We start from the raw sequence: 17,837 nt of genomic DNA, 5'->3' as shown, positions 1-17,837 counted from the left end.
GGAAAGCCTCTTATAATTACGTGAAATAGAATTCACATAGAAATAGATTCTTATTGCAGATAATAATAAATGACCTTTTTCATCTACATGAATATCTAACAGGATACTCAAAAGTCCAGCAAGCATGAGGCAGTTTTTCAATGTGTGTAGCCTCCTGCAAGTTGCAAATGTCTAGCTTTTTTGGCTCCACCCATGTTAGTGGTGGTTCCAGCCTCACCTCATTCACTTTTTGTACAAACCTCAGAAACCTTCACAAATTCCCCAAATTCTCCTTAGAGTGTGATATTGTTCCCCAGTCAAAACGAGTGCTAGAGAATTACAGCAAAGGGGCTAAAACAAATAATGGTACCTGCACCTTTTGCTTTTATTTTATTTTGGTTTTGCTAAGGTAAGGCAAAGCTTGATTTTTAAAAATCCATCATGCAATTCACATTGTGTTTACACATTCTGTGGCAGGACAGCTCAAGAGTCTTCTGATCACAACCTTTTGTTAAAAGTGAGTGGACTCAGCACATAGATTGGGGACATTTGAATGAAACCTATTAAAAGGAGTGTCACACAGGATAAGGTAAGACTGCTTAATTTTAAAATAGAAAGAATAGATGTTTGCCTTTAGGAAATACATTTCACATGCATAAAGAATTAATCCAGACACAAAAATGTTATTTATTAATCAGAGGGGAAAATAAGATGCAGAAGGAATTTGGGGAAAAAGAAACACTGGCACAAGCAGTTGTTTCAATAAAAAACAAAACAAACAAACAAAAAAAACCACCTTTGCCACATGACATGATATGGTGCTAGATTTATTATTCCATTTATCCATTTATCCTTAAAACAAGCGAACCATAGACATTTACCTTAGAAATCTAAAGTTGCTTTTTTCTGTACAGTACAGTTCTACAGAACCATGGATTGATGGTTTCATAAGGTATCAGTCACACTTCCATAGCATCTGCTGATATAAATATAAAAGCTTCATTTTAAAGGATAAATAAAGCCACACTATTATCTAAACAGGGTAAAATTTAACATCCTTGTGGTTTGTGGAAATTTTTGATGTGCCTGCTGGCTTTTCAATAAAAATCAATTATGCCTTAAATGCGAGCGGTAGTCAACATACTACAGACTATAAATTCAATTTCATACTCAGAAATATGGATTAGCTGAACTTGATGCCCTTCCATTGATTTCAGAAAGCAAAAGCTGATAAGGTAAATAATAGTAAGAGGCTTTCTGACACTCCACATCAAGTTCCGGATTTCCATATTATTTCTGTAAGAACTTTGCAGTCACCACAATATCCTCCTTGTGAAATATGTATGATGGATAGATATTATATGGATTGCTGATTCATCTCTCCATACAGAATAGATATTTTGCTTTCATAAGTCAGGAAGAAACTGCAGAGGAAAAAGAATATGCTTATTTCCCTCGGCTCAGTGCAAGGTATATGTCAACTGGTTGTGGATAAATCTAGTGGGTAATTAGAGAACATACCAATTAAGTGCTGAGATTCCACCTATAAATAAAAATTGAATGAACCAGGAACAAATGTATATTCTTCAATTTTTCAGTGTCTTATACACACACACACACACACACACACACACACACACACGTTGAGAGAGAGAATGAGATAGAAAGAGACGAAAGCATTCTAAAAACTAAAAAACATCCAGTCCTTCTATTCACTCAAAAGAATGCCTTAAATTGGCAAGAATCTCATGGACTGGAGGCAAGAAGAAATGATTTGATACCAAGAAATCTAGGGAATAATGATCATAAGGAAAGAATTTAGAATAGTTCTCAGCATAATAGGAAATCCAATCACATCTGCAACAATTTCCTTCTTTCCTCCTTTAATGTGCAGAACATTTAGGTTTATAGAAACGCTCAGGTCCACACTTTGAGACTTCTGTGGCTCAGCCATTTCCTTTGGCGGTAAACCTGGTGCACTCAGCTTAAATCCCAAAGAGTTCTTAGAGAGGTTCAGTCCACAGGGCATGGTCTCACCTTTCATCAAGGTGAGTTCCTGCTTTCCCCACACAAACAAGGACTGCTCTGTCACACAGTCAGCATGCTAACAGAGAAGCCATGGCTCCTATTAGTTCAAAGGGACACGATCCTTAAGGGAAGAGTTTCCTGCAGCTTCCCCCGAAGCCAGCATTTTCAAGAGTTCATATAATCACTTTGGTGAACATCCAGGGCCTAACTGCTCCTCCAAGGCAATTACTTATACTTGAATTTCTCAAGTTAGAGGTTAATTTATTTTAAAATAAACTTATATGTCATTTATTTTACTGAAGTACAAGTAGTTTTATTAAAAGATGTTAAACATAAAAATAACCTATATAAAATGCTATGAATATTAAATGGAACACACCCTAAAGAAAAGCACTTCCAACAGTAAGCAATTATTCATATATTCATCTATATGGTATCTGTTACTCATCATTATCAATTTCTTGAGAAAGCATAGAGAAAAATGGCAACATGGTTATTGTGGGCTCCTTTCATGAATAACAAATTGTTTGTATAAGAAAAACATAAAATCATGAAAGAACTGGTACAGTCTCATTTCTGACTTTTTCAGTTATTTATTGTCTGTGAAAAAAAAGTCAGCATTTCTTTTTTGCAACTCCTAGAATCTATGTGTGTGTGTGTTTATTTATAAATATAAATTTTTTTCATAACAGGGAATATGGGGGCAAACATTCAGCAATGTCTTTTCACATGCTATTTAAATTTAAGTAAATAATACTAGAAATTTCATTTTCCTTATACCAATATATACTCATAAACCTGTAGTACATAAGTTTTTGAAAAAATATTTACTATGTGATTTATAAAATTTTAAGTTTCAGGGTATGAAATAACACTATCTTTAAAACCTATATAAAACAAAAATGCCACAACCAACAATTTTCATCATATGTTGTAACGTGACTGTAGCATATGAGGAAAAAGGCATCACATTGTTTATGAAAAAACAATTCTTGTAGATACACTTGGAAAACTGCAAACATTCATAAACAGTTACTCTTTGGGGATAGAGAAAAACTGCCATTAAACAGGTGTTAGAATTTAAATGACATCTCATTAGTGACTCCTTTTTGCAGCTCTGAGACAAATAAAACCTTCATTTAAAAGCATTAGTGCTATTCCTAAGGGTTTCTGGTATCATAATGTTCTGTTTTATGAAGATATTTAGCTTCTTCTAGCATTCTTGCTTATTTATACAAAATAAACCAATTGCATTTCCAAGTTTAGCTGAGTGTGAAGTCAGGGGGTGAATAAGGCCTTTGCAATGCTGTAAATACCCTTGCCCCTCCCTCACTTCAGGGAATCTGGGAGGTTGGAACACAGCCTGAAAAACAAAGGTATTTTTGAGAATCATTTCCAAATAGAGAGTCCTTGTATCTTTTGCCTTCTGTTAAAGAACAGTCATATAAAACACAGATTTTCTTGATTTGAAAGTCATGAACTATTTTTCCAAGTCCATTTTCCATGTAAAATGTGAGTCTATCTTAATAATTCAAGAATTACACCAGAGTGGGTAGCTATTGAAAATTTATCTGCTAATTGGGAAGTTTTTTCACACTGTCATTTTACACTAGTGTTACAATGACAATCTCAATTTCTCAAATATGAACCCAAAGACTAGCACATAGAAAGCCCCAATAATCAAGCCAGGATTATAGGAATTCATTCATTTCATTGCCTTGAAAAGCTACCCAATCCCTTATTTAGTTCAGCTAACTGGGACCCATGGAATTCCACAATTCTATACGGAAAGCCTCTGCTAAGACAAACAGCAAGGAGACATATACTTCCAGTAGTTGCTTCCCTACAAAAATACTAATTATTATTGAGTATTGAGTATAGGAAATGCAGTGATATGTTTTGGAAAAGTAAAGACAATTAGATCAGATCTGGCCCAGAAGGATCTTAAAATTGAATAGGGGCAAAGATGGTGGAAAAAGAAGGGATAAGATAATCTGCAAGCATGTATAATATGATTAAGACCATTGAACAGTTAGAAAATGCAAGGGGTGAAGTTCACAGAAGAAAAGATGACATTGGGCTGGGAGAATCAGAAGAGGAGATAGCATTTGAAATGAATTTTACTGGGTGAGGATGATTTCATGGAAAGTGGGTGGGTTTATGGAAATATAGGCTCTGTTCAAGGACTTCACAGGAGATATAGAAGTCCCTGGGTGCCAGGCTCATGAGCATACCCTGAATTTGTTAGGGACATGGAGTCTGAAACCTTTGGGAAAGACTAAGACACGTGTAGGAAAATTATTGCAAAGGAAGAAGAAAATAAAGGTGACAGGACTCCTAGGAAGGCTAATTTTGGCATGGAGGCAAGAAGTCTGAAGCTTGATAAAGGAGATTAATAGTGTGAGAGACAATGAGGAAGAAGTCACTGACATTGCAAAGCTAGATTCTAGTGAATGTGGCAAATGATTGAAGAGCAAGGAGTTAATAAGACTCTGAAGACCCTCGATGGGAGGCTTAAGGTAGAAGGAGGTGGTAGTTTGGGGAAGATGGAGGACAGGTTTTGGATATACTGAGTATGAGACATTAGCAGAGAATTTGAGTAGATTGTGCAATGTGACAATGCTGATAAGTTTCCCAAATGAAAAGGTAAATTTTCAATAACTTTCTATGCCAGGATCTTAGACTGCAGAAAAATTATGTCACAGCTTACACAGAGGAGCTGAGATTTAGAGATTTATGATTTAGAGAAAATCTGAGCTTCGTGTGACTATTATTAATCCAATTCTTAATGATAAAAGTGAAGCTGGAGACAGAATTCCCTGGGCTAGATTTGCAAGCAAATATCTGCATAGAAATGAAACCACAAGAATCAATAGTATCCAGAGGGAAAAGGTATAAAAGTGGGCAAAAGTATAAAGTTGAAAAAAAGGGAAAAGGTAGAATCATGGAGACATAGACAGGAGCCAAGTCAGAAAACCTGAATTCAATTTTACAATGGATTAGGGTGTATTTAGTTACTGTTTATACATTTGGTGAATAAAAATAACAATAAGAAATAATGATATTACTTATGTAGCATTGCTTATTGAAATAATTGCTAAATATATTCCAGTTGATTTGACAAGGTTATAACACTGTGATCATTTCAAATTATCATCCAATTCTCATTTAATCATGCAGCTTAAGCAAACTACAGAGGCTAGAAGAAAAGTGGAAGAACAGAAACCAAAGGCAGTTCAAACACAGTAAGTGACATTTATTCTGAAAGAACAAGTTACAGGCCGCATGAAAAAAAAAATGTTCCTGCTGACATCAGCTTATATTACAAAATACATGACCCTGTGACCTAAACATTGGAACACTAGTCTAGGATAACTCTAGAACAGCAGAATATAAATATGTGTATGTGTGACATTTAAAACATATTCTGCTTTGAATATAATGAATAGGTATGCTTTCTTGTTCACTGGTCGTATTCTTGGCCTCATCCAGGAAATGAATTAAAAATTTATGGGTTGCCCTGCCCAGTGTGGCTCAGTTGGTTGGGCATCGTCCCATGCACCAAGAGGCTGTTGTTCAATTTTCAGTCAGGGCACATGTCAGGGCTCAATCCTAGGAGGGCATGCAGGAGGCAGCCAGTCTGATCTATGTTTTACTCTCACATCAATATTTTTCTCTCTCTCTCTCCTTTCCTCTCTCTCTAAAAATCAATTTAAAATATTTAAAAAATTTATGGGAAGGATGAAATCAAAGAGATAAAAAGGGTACATAATAAAATGTCCTGGACACCTATAAATACCAATTTGGTCTTTTTATTATGGCTAAAGCTTAAAAATACTTCATGTTAGCTCTCCTGGGCCTTCTCTCTGCATTTTTCTCACGTCCATACTCAGGTGACCTCTACCTTAACATAACCATCGTTCTCTCAGCTCCAATTCACACAGGTAACTGCCTTTCTCTGTTGTTTCATCTTTCTGTAAATCCAAGTCAACATATAACTAACTCCTAATCCTCATTCACTTCTCTAGAACAGATCAAATGAAATTTTAATAATTTCAATATCATGTACACTGGCATCTTCCAATTTACCATGCCTTTTATATATATTATATATATATATATATATATATATATATATATATTATCTCACTAGATTTGTAAACTCAATTAAAAAATAATAATTTTTTTGTGGCCATTCTTATTATTTCTTAGGTTTTGTGTATAACTAATGGTTGGATAAAAGTTTTTACCCATTTCATAGAAGAATTTGAGGGATTATGGAATAAATGGAGATGTTTGAGCAATGGGAATAACAGGAACCCCTAAAATCTCTTACACCACACACTATTCTAGCCACCACATCTGAACCAAACTGCCCTTGGGGTAGAGGACATGGAGTGGGGAGATCTAGAGCTTTTTAGTGCTTTCCAGGGAAGACCTTCCCTATTTGGGTAACAGAAAAGGTGGCTCCAACAATACAATATTAAGCATCTCATCCCTGGTTATCCTAACCTCCTCCTTCCTCAACATTTTCCTCCATAAAGGAAAAATCTTATTTCTTCAATTTTTCATACTTATGTGCTTTCTTTTTTCTCCCCTTTAATATTTTTACTTAGCTGGTTCAGTCATTTCAAACAGTAAATGAGTATAACTCTACTGATTTGCTTTACTTGTGTACACAAAACTCTGCACTGGGACCTCCTAATCCTCAACCCAGTCTCTAGGCATTGGAACCATCCCTACCTAGTGGTATAGATTTAGGGAGCCTCCTCTCCTTGGGTTTGACAGGTACCATCAAGCGCTCACTCTGTCGGTCAGCTCTAACCTTGTACTTTCTGTGCCCAAACCTCCGAGTTAGGCTCCATATTTGGGATCTGGGTCTGTTGGTCCTAGCCCTTACACTGGGGCAGTTTTGACTCTAGGACAGTGAGTCATAACTTGTAATCCTGCAGCCATGGAAACTCACTTCCAAGCTGTGGCCTGGCCATGTGTGGCCCAAGTCTTTGATGCCCTCCTCCCTACTCATTGCCCATTCTTCTCTCAGATTTACAAACGAGAAAGTAGATGCCAAGAGGCTGTAGAACTGGTTGAAAGCAATGCAGTTAAAAAGTAAATGGCAAGGCCAAGATTCAAATCAAAATTAAATTAACTGAAGAGTCTGTAATCTTTCCCCATACCTCCAAAACACACAAACACATGTACATACAAACAATAGTTCCCCAAAAGGCTGCTTTTCATAACACACTGCAAGAGTCAGCATGGTAGTCCCCAAATAAAAATAAAATAAGCATTAAATACAAGTCAATAACTGTATTAATGTTGCTGAATAAACACAGATAAATTTAGGGTCCCACCTCGGTATCTAATTCCTTATTTCTCCTTTAGACAGCTTTTTTCATAAGCCCCAAATGCTATTTTAAAGATATGTAAAAAGCTTTTTTAATTCACATTTCAAAAGAAAGATTCACAAACAGAGCTAATACCTGCCATTTTACAGACCTTGACTTCCAGCCCTTATGTTTTCTTACATGTAGTCAAGTGTATTTTTAAATATATGTTCACATTTACATTATTCCCATTAGAGGTTTCTTTTATGGTCATACGTGAGTCTCAGTTTCACCAAGAGAAAATCAGATATTTAATTTTTCTCCTGTTTCTCTTAGCCACAAGAAAAAAAAGACAAACTTGACCCAAAATAATTACTAGCACATTAAAAATTCTATACACTCTTAGGTGTACCTGTTTGCTTCTTTAAAAAATATTGCCCTGAATGTTTGGTGGCTTGGAATCCCACCTGAAATAAAATACTGGTGGAAAGAATGTTTTCTTTGTTAAATAAGATTCAAAATAATGCTGTTTAGACCAGGTCAAACTTTTAAATAAATGTGTTAAAGGAAACAGGACATTGGTCTTTTAAAAGCAAAATTTAGTTTATCATTTTATTGATTTTCAATAGATATATTAATATAATTGTCCAATGATGTGTTTGTAAATCAAACCAAAACTACAGAAGAAGAGCAAGAAAAGCAAGAAATTAATAAATGAAAAATATTTTAAGCCAGATTTAGTCTACTGTCTCATTATTATGTGGTCTAAGATCCCTATCAAAATATATTTAATCATACAAGTATACAATTTTAAATTTCTGCTAATAAGAATGGCTAAAATTCTGTTTAGTTTTAAACTTCCTATAACACTGTCAACTCTTTCTCTAATCATTCAGAATTCTTTGGAAATATTATAAGAAAAACTCTCCCAGAGCAACAACCACCACCAGCTTTCTAAAAAGCTAAAATGCTGCATCACTTTTATTTAAACTCCTTAGGAATGTTAGCATTCTATACCTGCATCATATTCTCTGGGCTACTAAAGTTCTTACATATGGGTCTGATATGAACATTGCTTGGGATTATATACCAATTAGTGAAGATCCATTCCAAGCAGCCTATTTGCTTTTCCCCCCTTCCTTTCTTCCCTTTTTTTTAAGGGGGTAAAAACTGTTTTATATCGACAACCATCTGCGAGCCTGTCTTTCAGGCCATCAAACTCTACCATCCATTACGGAGCCTTCCTCACCTCCGCTGCATGACAGCACAATAAAGATGACATACTAATTCAATGACTTGTAATTTCAGCTAAACAAAGACAAGTGCTGCAGCTTCTTCTTTTGTGTTAGCAGTGCCATATCGGTAAAGCCAGCTACGCAAACATAGCACTGGGAGGGTTTTATGACAGCAGTTGAATGGGGAGACTAGCTTGGTGTTGCTTTTTATGGTTTTTGGCTCCATAATTCCTGGCTCTGTGCTGCTGGCCATGGCTATTGTGTCTGGATTCTGTGTCAGCAGCAGCTAATTGTTCCAATAATGTTTATCATAGGGATCCACCAGGGAGCTGTATATGTGGAGATAAGCTACAGGGCAATGATATACACTATCTTTCTGATCTCTATACACACTGTTTTTGCCTCATGCCAAAAAGCTTTTTAGGCCCCTAGTCTTAAAACACACACACACACACACACACACACACACACACACACACACACACCAGCTTAATCATCGTGCCAACAATAGTGTCTAAGGGGATGTAATCAGGTTCCTCTGATAATCTTAGCAACACATGAAAGTCATGCGCAAAAGCAGTAATTGAAGCAGTTGGTTCATTCTACCACCTGCTGTTGAAGTCACAGGTTAATCTAAATGAGGTCCCCTTCCGATGAAGCAGTATGTGAGGCACTTTTTATATCATAAATGTGCATTACAGAAGCTTTACAAAATAATAAAGTAACAGTTCATTAAATGAACTGTGTGGAGCATCCCAGGCTTGTCCAGCTTCTCCCACTGCTGGCGGATGGCATATCCAAGTGTAAATTCTGTCCTCATGTCTATACCCCAGTGCACACTTCAGTTTGCATATGGTTCCAGACAATGGGAGTTCCTGAGACAGATGCCCAAATGTAACTAAACGTCAGGCAATCACGGGAATCAGCTGCGGGAAAGGGAAACATTTTTCTTTGTCTGCTTTTGATGCTGTTCCCCCCAAGATTACTAAATAGAATGTTGACAGTGTAAAAATAGCCCTAGAATCAACAATTAAGCATCTTGCCATCGTCTACATTAGCCCATGTGTAAGGGATACATTTTTCTAATTAAACTTTTAACACCTGATTTCCATTTAAAATTTTCCTCAACTACTTTCCATGAGGTCTTTATCTGACAAAGAATACTAAGATTACACAGTATGCTGCTCTTCTAACAGGCAATTTCTTTAACAAAAGTGATTTTAAAAAATTATGGGGACTGTCAAAATAAGACTTTAATGAAAAAATTTAAATATAGGAGAAATGACACCTTCAGATTAAAATGTGTTCCTGCTTTTAAGTTACTTCATGGAATGAGAGCCAGCTCCGCATCAGATGCTAAACTAGGTAACATTATCTTATTTAAGTCTCAAAGCCAGTCACTGAAATTGGTGTTATGTCTGGAAAAGCTGAGGAAACTAGAGAGGCTGCATAATAATTCAGGTTTCTGGGTAAATTATGAGCTTCGACTGGAAACCAAGTCAGCCTGAGTTCAAAACACAGTATGCACTTTTCCCACCAGGATAAACTGATACAATGTACTTAGTGTAAAAGAAGGGAAAGAAACTAGTGTTTATGTGGAGAAAGAAACCTCATTCTGAATTAGGCATTTATGTTAGGGTCATAAAAGGGAATCAATTTGTGAACATAAATTGGCATATTCCTGAATTTAGTAGTGGCTGGGGTTGGAGGAGGGGTAGAGCAGAATTACAGGACCAGGAGCAATATCTGATCAAATAAACAATATATTAATTTAACAAATTCTGTAGCATAATAATAAGCAGTTAACAGAGTGACTACAATATTGAAGGTATGCAATAAATGTTTGCCAAATTATAATAGATGAACAGATTAATCAAATAATATTAATAAATGCAACCACAGAAGCTACTGCACTTAGGAGTGCTTACTATGTGCCAGACAGCATTCTCACTTTACATATATTTTGTCTTGCATCCTTACAACAATCTGCTAAAACTGGAATTGTTTTCCCCATTTTACAGGTGAGGATAGAAGCCTCTGACACATTATATCACTTGCTCATGGCTACATTAGCAGGAGAATGCAAGAGTCAAAGATTTGACTCCATAATCTGATGCCTCAAAGCTCTTACCAGAAAAATTAATAATTGAATTTAAAAATAATATGAACATTACAATTATCTTTGGTCGTCAAAGATTCTTACATTGCCTTCAAAGATAGCAGCCCTCAGTCCATGAAAGTAATCAGAAGAATTTTAATAATATAGAGGTAATTTTGTTTAGACATTTAGTGTAAACTTTCTCAGTAGCCAAGATCTTTGAAAACAAATCCAAAAGTTATTTTGTGGATATCAGCAAACTGATTTTAAAGTTTACTAGTATATGCAGAGACACAATGTGGTACTAAAGAAAGCTGGAGAATATTCTTTGAATATTCTAGAGGTCTTTGAAAACAAATTTTACTTACATCTGTCTCAATTATTTTAAGTGGAGGCTAGAAAAATAGAATATGTTACCTTTAAATACTTATCTAGGACAATGTTCCTGTACTAATTGGATGCCAATTTTTCTAGAAATTCCTTCTGTGATAGACTTAAAGTATATGAACCTGAAAAGCTCTAGGAATGTCCATAGCTCTCAATATCACGTTGAAATATGTTTTATGCAACTGCTCATCACAAAAGGTGCATTCATGAGCCTCAGTATTAATTTTCTGTTATTTAAGGCTTGAAGAAGACTCATAATGGCATTCTGTTTGGAGAGAGAGAAAAAAACACCACCACCCAAAGTAAGCCTCTTTTAGAGAGGATTTTATTTCTGTTTTCCTTTTCAGTGATAAATTCATTTCAGGTACCTGATACTATTTAACTGTAATTAGATAATCATTTAAAATCTACCTACTTATTAATACTGTTGCTGGAACTGATTAAATTAGAACATTCACAAAAAAATTTATAACTTATTCCTATGGGTCCTGTAATAACACTGTATGGTTTTCCACCACACTTTGATTGGTCTACTCACCTATAATTTGTTACTGAAAAATATGTTTGACAATTTATAAAGTTATAATTTACAATTTTCAAATCTTCATTTTCTGTTTAGAATTAAATATATTAGCCTTTTATTTATTCTTTATTTCTTTTTATCCTTACCCAAGAATATGTTTTATTGATTTTAGAGAGAGGAAGGGGGGAGGAGAGAGGGAGACAGAGAGAGAGAGAGAGATCAGTTGCCTCTGAAATGCCCCCAACCAGGGATCAAAGAGGCAACTTAGATATGTGCCCTCACTGGGAATCTAATCTGCAATCTTTTGGTGCACAGGATGAAGTCCCAACCAACTGAGGCACCTGGTCAGGGCAACACTAACTTTTTAAAGTACAACTCAAGTCAGGGCTTCTGGTTTCTGATCCAAATGTAAGAAACTTGGGTGCTGTCACTCCATCCTAACAAGTCAAAAGCTAAACAAACTTTAAAATCAACTTTCTTTGATCTATGAAAAAAATGATGTTATAGGGCAAATTCATGGACAGAAAAACTAAATGTTGTCAAAAATCTCAGTTCTGCTGAACTTATTCTAGATTCAACATAATCCTAATCAAATATCCAAAAGTTATTTTGTGGATATCAGCAAACTGATTTTAAAGTTTACTAGTATATGCAGAGACACAAGAACTAGAATAGCCAGCTCTATATTAAAGGAAAAGAACAAAGTTGAAGGACTGACACTTCTTGACTTCAAGACTTAGTATAAATATACTTTAATCGAGATAGTGTTGTAATGATGAAAGAATAGACTCATAGATCAATGAAGCCTAGAGATAGATTCACATAAATACAGCCAACTGAACTTTGACAAAAGTGCAAAGATAATACAATAGAGCAAAAATAGTCTTTTCAACAAAAAGCATTGGAACAACTTGACATCCATGTGCAAAAAAATGAATCTAGACACACACCTTACACTCTTCACAAAAATTAAGACAAAATTGATCATAGACCTAAATGTAAAATACAAAACTATAAAACCCCTGAAACATAGCATACAGAAAATGTAGGTATGGTGATGACCTTTTCCATGCAACACCGAAGATAAGATCAATGAAGGAAAGAATTAATAAGGTTGACTCCATTAAAATTAAAAACTTTTACTCTGCAAAAGGCACTGTCAAGAAAATGAAAAGACAAGCCACAGATTATGAGAAAATATTTGCAAAGGACACATCTGCTAAAGGTCTGTTATTCAAAATACAAAAGGAACTCTTAAAGTCAACAACAATAAGAAAACAAACAATTTGATTTAAAAATGGGCCAAAGACCTGAACAGACAACTCACCAAAAAGGATATGCAGATGGCAAGTAAGCTTATGAAACTATGTTCAATATCATGCATTTTTAGGGAAATGAAAATTAAAACAACAATAAGATGCTACTATATACCTATCAGAATGGTCAAAATCCAAAACACTGGCTACACCAAATCCTGACAAGGATGTGGAGCAACAGGAAATCTCATAAATTGCTGGTAGAAATGCAAAATGATTCAACCACCTTGGAACACAGTTTGGCAGTCTCTTACAAAACTAAACATATTTTATCATAGGATCCAGCAATTAGACTGAAGTGTAATTTACTCAAGGAATTAAATACTTCTGTCAACAGAAACACCTGCACACTGATGTTTGTAGCAGATTTATTCATAATTGCAGAAACTTGATAGCAATCAAGATGACCTTCATTAGGTGAATGGATAAAAAAAACTGTGGTACATCCAGATAATGGAATATCATTCAGTGCTAAAAATATAAATTATCAAGCCATGAAGATACGTGATAGAAACTTAAATGCATATTAAGTGCATGAAGCCATGCCATATTTTCGAACTCCAACTATATGACATTTTAGAAAGGACAAAACTTTGAAGATAATACAAAGATCAGTGGTTTCCAGGGTTTATGTAAGAGGCAGGAATAAATAGGCAGTACACAAGGATTTGGGGGGCAATTAAACTATTCTATATCATACCGCATGGTGGATACATATAATTTGCATTTGTCAAAACCCATAGAATATACAAAATTAAGAGGGAACCCTAATGTAATCTATAGATTTGGGTGATAATGTTGTGTCAATGTAGGTCCATAAATTCTAACAAATATACTCTGGTGAGGGATATTAATAGTGGGGGAGGTTTAGTGTGTGTATGTGTGTGTGTGTGTGTGTGTGTGTGTGCAGGTATATGCATGTGTGTGTGTGTAACAAGCATATCAATCTCATGTTAAATGAGGCATGTGGCCCACCGGCCACGAGTTTGACATGGTTGGACAGGGAGTATAATTGGAACTATACTTCCCACTCAATTTTTCTGTGAACCTAAAACTGATCTAAAAATAAAATGTATTAAATATGAAAAAAATAAAAGTCAAAGTTTTGAAAAAATTAAGGGGAGAAATCTATCCTTCACTTGCTGTCAAGCAGCCTAGTTAAAATCTAAATCTAACCTTATCATTTCCCTGCTGAAAATCCTTATCTGAGCAAGTATGGTGTGTTCATGAGATGATTTTAAGAAATACATGGATAACTCTAAATGTTTAACTGCAATGTATATATTGTAGAGTGTATTAGAAAAGTAAAACTAGCATAACAACAACAACAAAAAGAAGTTGCATGACCATTTGCTGATTCTGACAACTGGATTATTTATCTCTATATCATGGTAACCTGTACATTTTTCAATAGTCCATTAACACTCAATTCCTTATAAAACATCATTATTTTACATCATTATACACTATAAAATTAGGGGTATTGGTTATATTGGGGGAGAATTTTAACCACTTGACTGTTAAGCCAATTAACATTTAAAAATGTTCTAGCTCACAGCCTAAGTTCCTCACAACAACATAAAATGTTTAATGATTTAAAGTAATCATAAAATAAGCATAGCTGCAATTAAAATATATTAGAGTCATAGAAAATAGAGCTCTTTTATACCTGGTGAAATCAAATTAAAAGTAAAACTTTTTCACCAGTCTTTTTATAACTCAGTGCTTGAAGAAATCATCTATAAGGGAAATCATCTATAAGGTATATGTGTGTGTGAGTGTGTGTGTGTGTGTGTGTGTGTAATTCCAGAGAGGAAGGGGGGAGGGAGAGAGGGATAGAAACATCAATGATGAGAGAGAATCATCAGTTGGCTGCCTCCTGCACACCCCTGACTGGGTATCAAGCCTGCAACCCAGGCATGAGCCCTGACCTGGAATTGAACCGTGACCTTCTGGTCCATAGGTTGATGCTCAACCACTGAGCCACGCAGGCCGGGAAAAGGTAATTCTTTATATTAACCCTTTTTCCTGTTTTGAAGTTTCATCATCTCTTGATGTTACTAGCCTTTGTCTAATTGGTTTAACTATAATATTATCGATTGCTATGTAGCCGTAACATGACTTTTTCTTTGGCATGGAAACATGCAAGCTGCTAAAACAAAGGTCTAGCATGTCCAGTCTTTGAAGTGAAGGCCCTGCCCATTGTCAGGAAAGATCAGGAAGTAAGAGGAATGTTTCTCTTCTTTCCTTACATAATGGTATTGTTATGTAATAGAGGATCCTATCTACCAGGACTAGAAAATCACTGCCAACCAAGCCTGGCAAACTACTGACTGGCCCTGGAAAATAAATTGTTATGGAGTTTCATGAACCAGGAAAAGGGTACCAGGGGCTCCACGTGGAGCTCAAGCTGCGGCTGGAACAATGACATAATCTAGGATCCCACAAGGCCAAGGAGTTGGATCTTACAAAATGACTAATCTGTTAAGTCCTCAAGTTCATAACTATTCTATATAATAAAAGGCTAATATGCAAATTGACCGAACAGTGGAAAGACGGTTGCTATGATGCACACTGCTGCAGCCAACCAGCGATCAACCCCAATGGTCCCCCCTTCAACTGCCCATGGCCCCTCACCGCCCCTCCCCCTGCCAGCCCGTCCCATTGGCCTTCCCCATGCCCACTCAGAGCCTAGGCATTAAGCGTCTGCCTCCCCCCACCTTGGTCTCAGGGGCCGAGGCTGCTCCAGTGGGCAAGCTGTGCCCACATCTACAGCACCCTGGACAAGATAGCTTGCAAGATCAACCTGGCCAAGTTGACCCATGGCAAGTGCTCCACCCTCATCATGACTGACATGGCAGACCAGGGCCTGGACATCCCGCTGTTGGACAACATCATCAACTTCAGCTTCCCAGCCAAGGGCAAGCTCTTCCTGCACGTGGGTCATGTGGCCTGGGCTGCCAAAGTGGCACAGCCTACTCCTTGGTGGCCCCAGATGAGGTGCCCCACTGGCTAGACCTGCACCTCTTCCTAGGCCCGTGGTCAGCAAACCGCGGCTCGCGAGCCACATGCAGCTCTTTGGCCCCTTGAGTGTGGCTCTTCCACAAAATACCACGTGCGGGCAAGCATGTACAATGCAATTGAAACTTCATGGCCCATGCGCAGAAGTCGGTATTTTGTGGAAGAGCCGGTATTTTGTGGAATAGCCACACTCAAGGGGCCAAAGAGCCGCATGTGGGTCACGAGCTACGGTTTGCTGAGCCGCAGTTTGCCGACCACTGTCCTAGGCCGTGCCCTCACCTTTGCCGGCTCCATGAGGACTTTGTGTGGTCAGCACGGACGGCACGCTGTGCCAGATGCCACAGAGCGTGATGGACATGAGGACTGCGGCCTGTGGAACACCCTGGAGGCGTCGCTGGAGCTGCAGGGCCTGGGCCGCATGACCGACAATGCCCAGCAGCAGTACGTGGGTTCCCCGCCGGCACCCTCTCCAGAGTCCATCAAGCGGGGCAAGGAGCTGGACCTCGCGGGGCTGGGCCTGCACCTCCTCTTAGCTTGTGCTTCGAGGAGGAGGAGCTGCAGCAGCTGAGGCTGGTGGACAGCATCAAGCAGTACCGCTCCCAGGCGACCATCTTTGAGATCAACGCCTCCAGCCGGGACCTGAGCAGCCAGGTGATGCGGGCCAAGCAGCAAAAGGATTGCAAGGCCATCACCAGCTTCCAGCAGGGCCGGCAGGAGGACCTGGCTGGCCCAGCCCCGAGCTGCCCAGCGCGGCAGGCGGAGCAGCCTGGGAAAGAGGAGGAGGATTAAGAGGCGGCGGGAGAGAGCGTGGAGAACGTCTTCACAGAGGTCGTGGGCCAAAACGGCAGCAGCCAGGACCTGAGCGGGGAGCCAAGAGGCAGAAGGAGGAGGCCCTGCCGCTGGACCAGGATGTCTATGTCCCCTATGGGCCCAAGGACTTCGACAGTGAACGGGCCTGAGCGTTGGTGGGGATGGGGCGCCTTTGAGCAGCAGGTGGCTGGCGCTGTCCTGACCTGATGGGGGAGGAGGCCCAGAGCCTGACCAGGGGGCAGCAGCAGCCCAAGTGGGACCAGAAGAAGAAGCGGTTTGTGGGACAGTCAGGACAGGAGGACAAGAAGAAGATCAAGACAGAAAGTGGTCGCTACATCAGCAGCTCCTACAAGCGGGACCTCTACCAGAAGTGGAAGTAGAAACAGAAAACTGCCATACGCTCAACACTGAGCCCCAGCGGCCGCCAGCAGTCGGCCCTGTCAGTGGCGCTATTTTGACTGATTTGATCAGGGTATGTGCAGGAGGCAACCAATTGATGTATCTCTCACATCCATGTTTCTCTCTCTGTTGCCTTCCCTTCTACTCTAAAAATCAATAAAAAATTTCATCAGGTGAGGATTAACAACAACAACAAAAACAAAAAATATGCATACATACACACATATACATAAATACATGAATATTGGGGGGCTAGGGGGAGGGGCCCCACAGTTGCATGAATTTCATGCACCTGGCCTCTAGTATATAATCTCCACTTAATAAATAATGCCTCTATTTTACTTTTTATCCAACTTATTACTTGGAGCCTGTGCCTCTATTCTTTCACATACTTACTGGACTGTACCAGCAAAAACTAAATCAGTGTCCCCTCCTGAACCTTGGCACATAGCCACATGTCTGCTACACAATAAACATAAACAAAACATGCACAGAAACATAAACCTATTTCAACTTACAATCTTTGTTGATTTTACATATATCTCATTTCTCCCTTGTTAATGTGATAAGATTGCTTTCTATATCCTCTTACACCTATAGTGTTGTCCACTACACACATATACATACATACATTATATATATATATATATATATATATATTATATATATATATTAGTTTATGAGACATAGTAATCTTTTGAGAAAAATCACAAT

At 37.9% G+C, this 17,837-nt stretch overlaps 1 pseudogene; it reads left to right on the top strand.

Annotated features, from left to right (window-relative positions):
• The first annotated feature begins 4,009 nt into the window (after positions 1 to 4,009).
• On the top strand, positions 4,010 to 17,182 carry LOC102426729 (annotated as a pseudogene).
• Positions 17,183 to 17,837: the final 655 nt, after the last annotated feature.

This window comes from Myotis lucifugus, unplaced genomic scaffold, assembly GCF_000147115.1.
Source record: "Myotis lucifugus unplaced genomic scaffold, Myoluc2.0 scaffold_161, whole genome shotgun sequence".
NCBI lineage: Eukaryota > Metazoa > Chordata > Mammalia > Chiroptera > Vespertilionidae > Myotis > Myotis lucifugus.
Note: the sequence above shows the minus strand (reverse complement) of the source record. Positions and strands in the feature narration are given on the sequence as shown.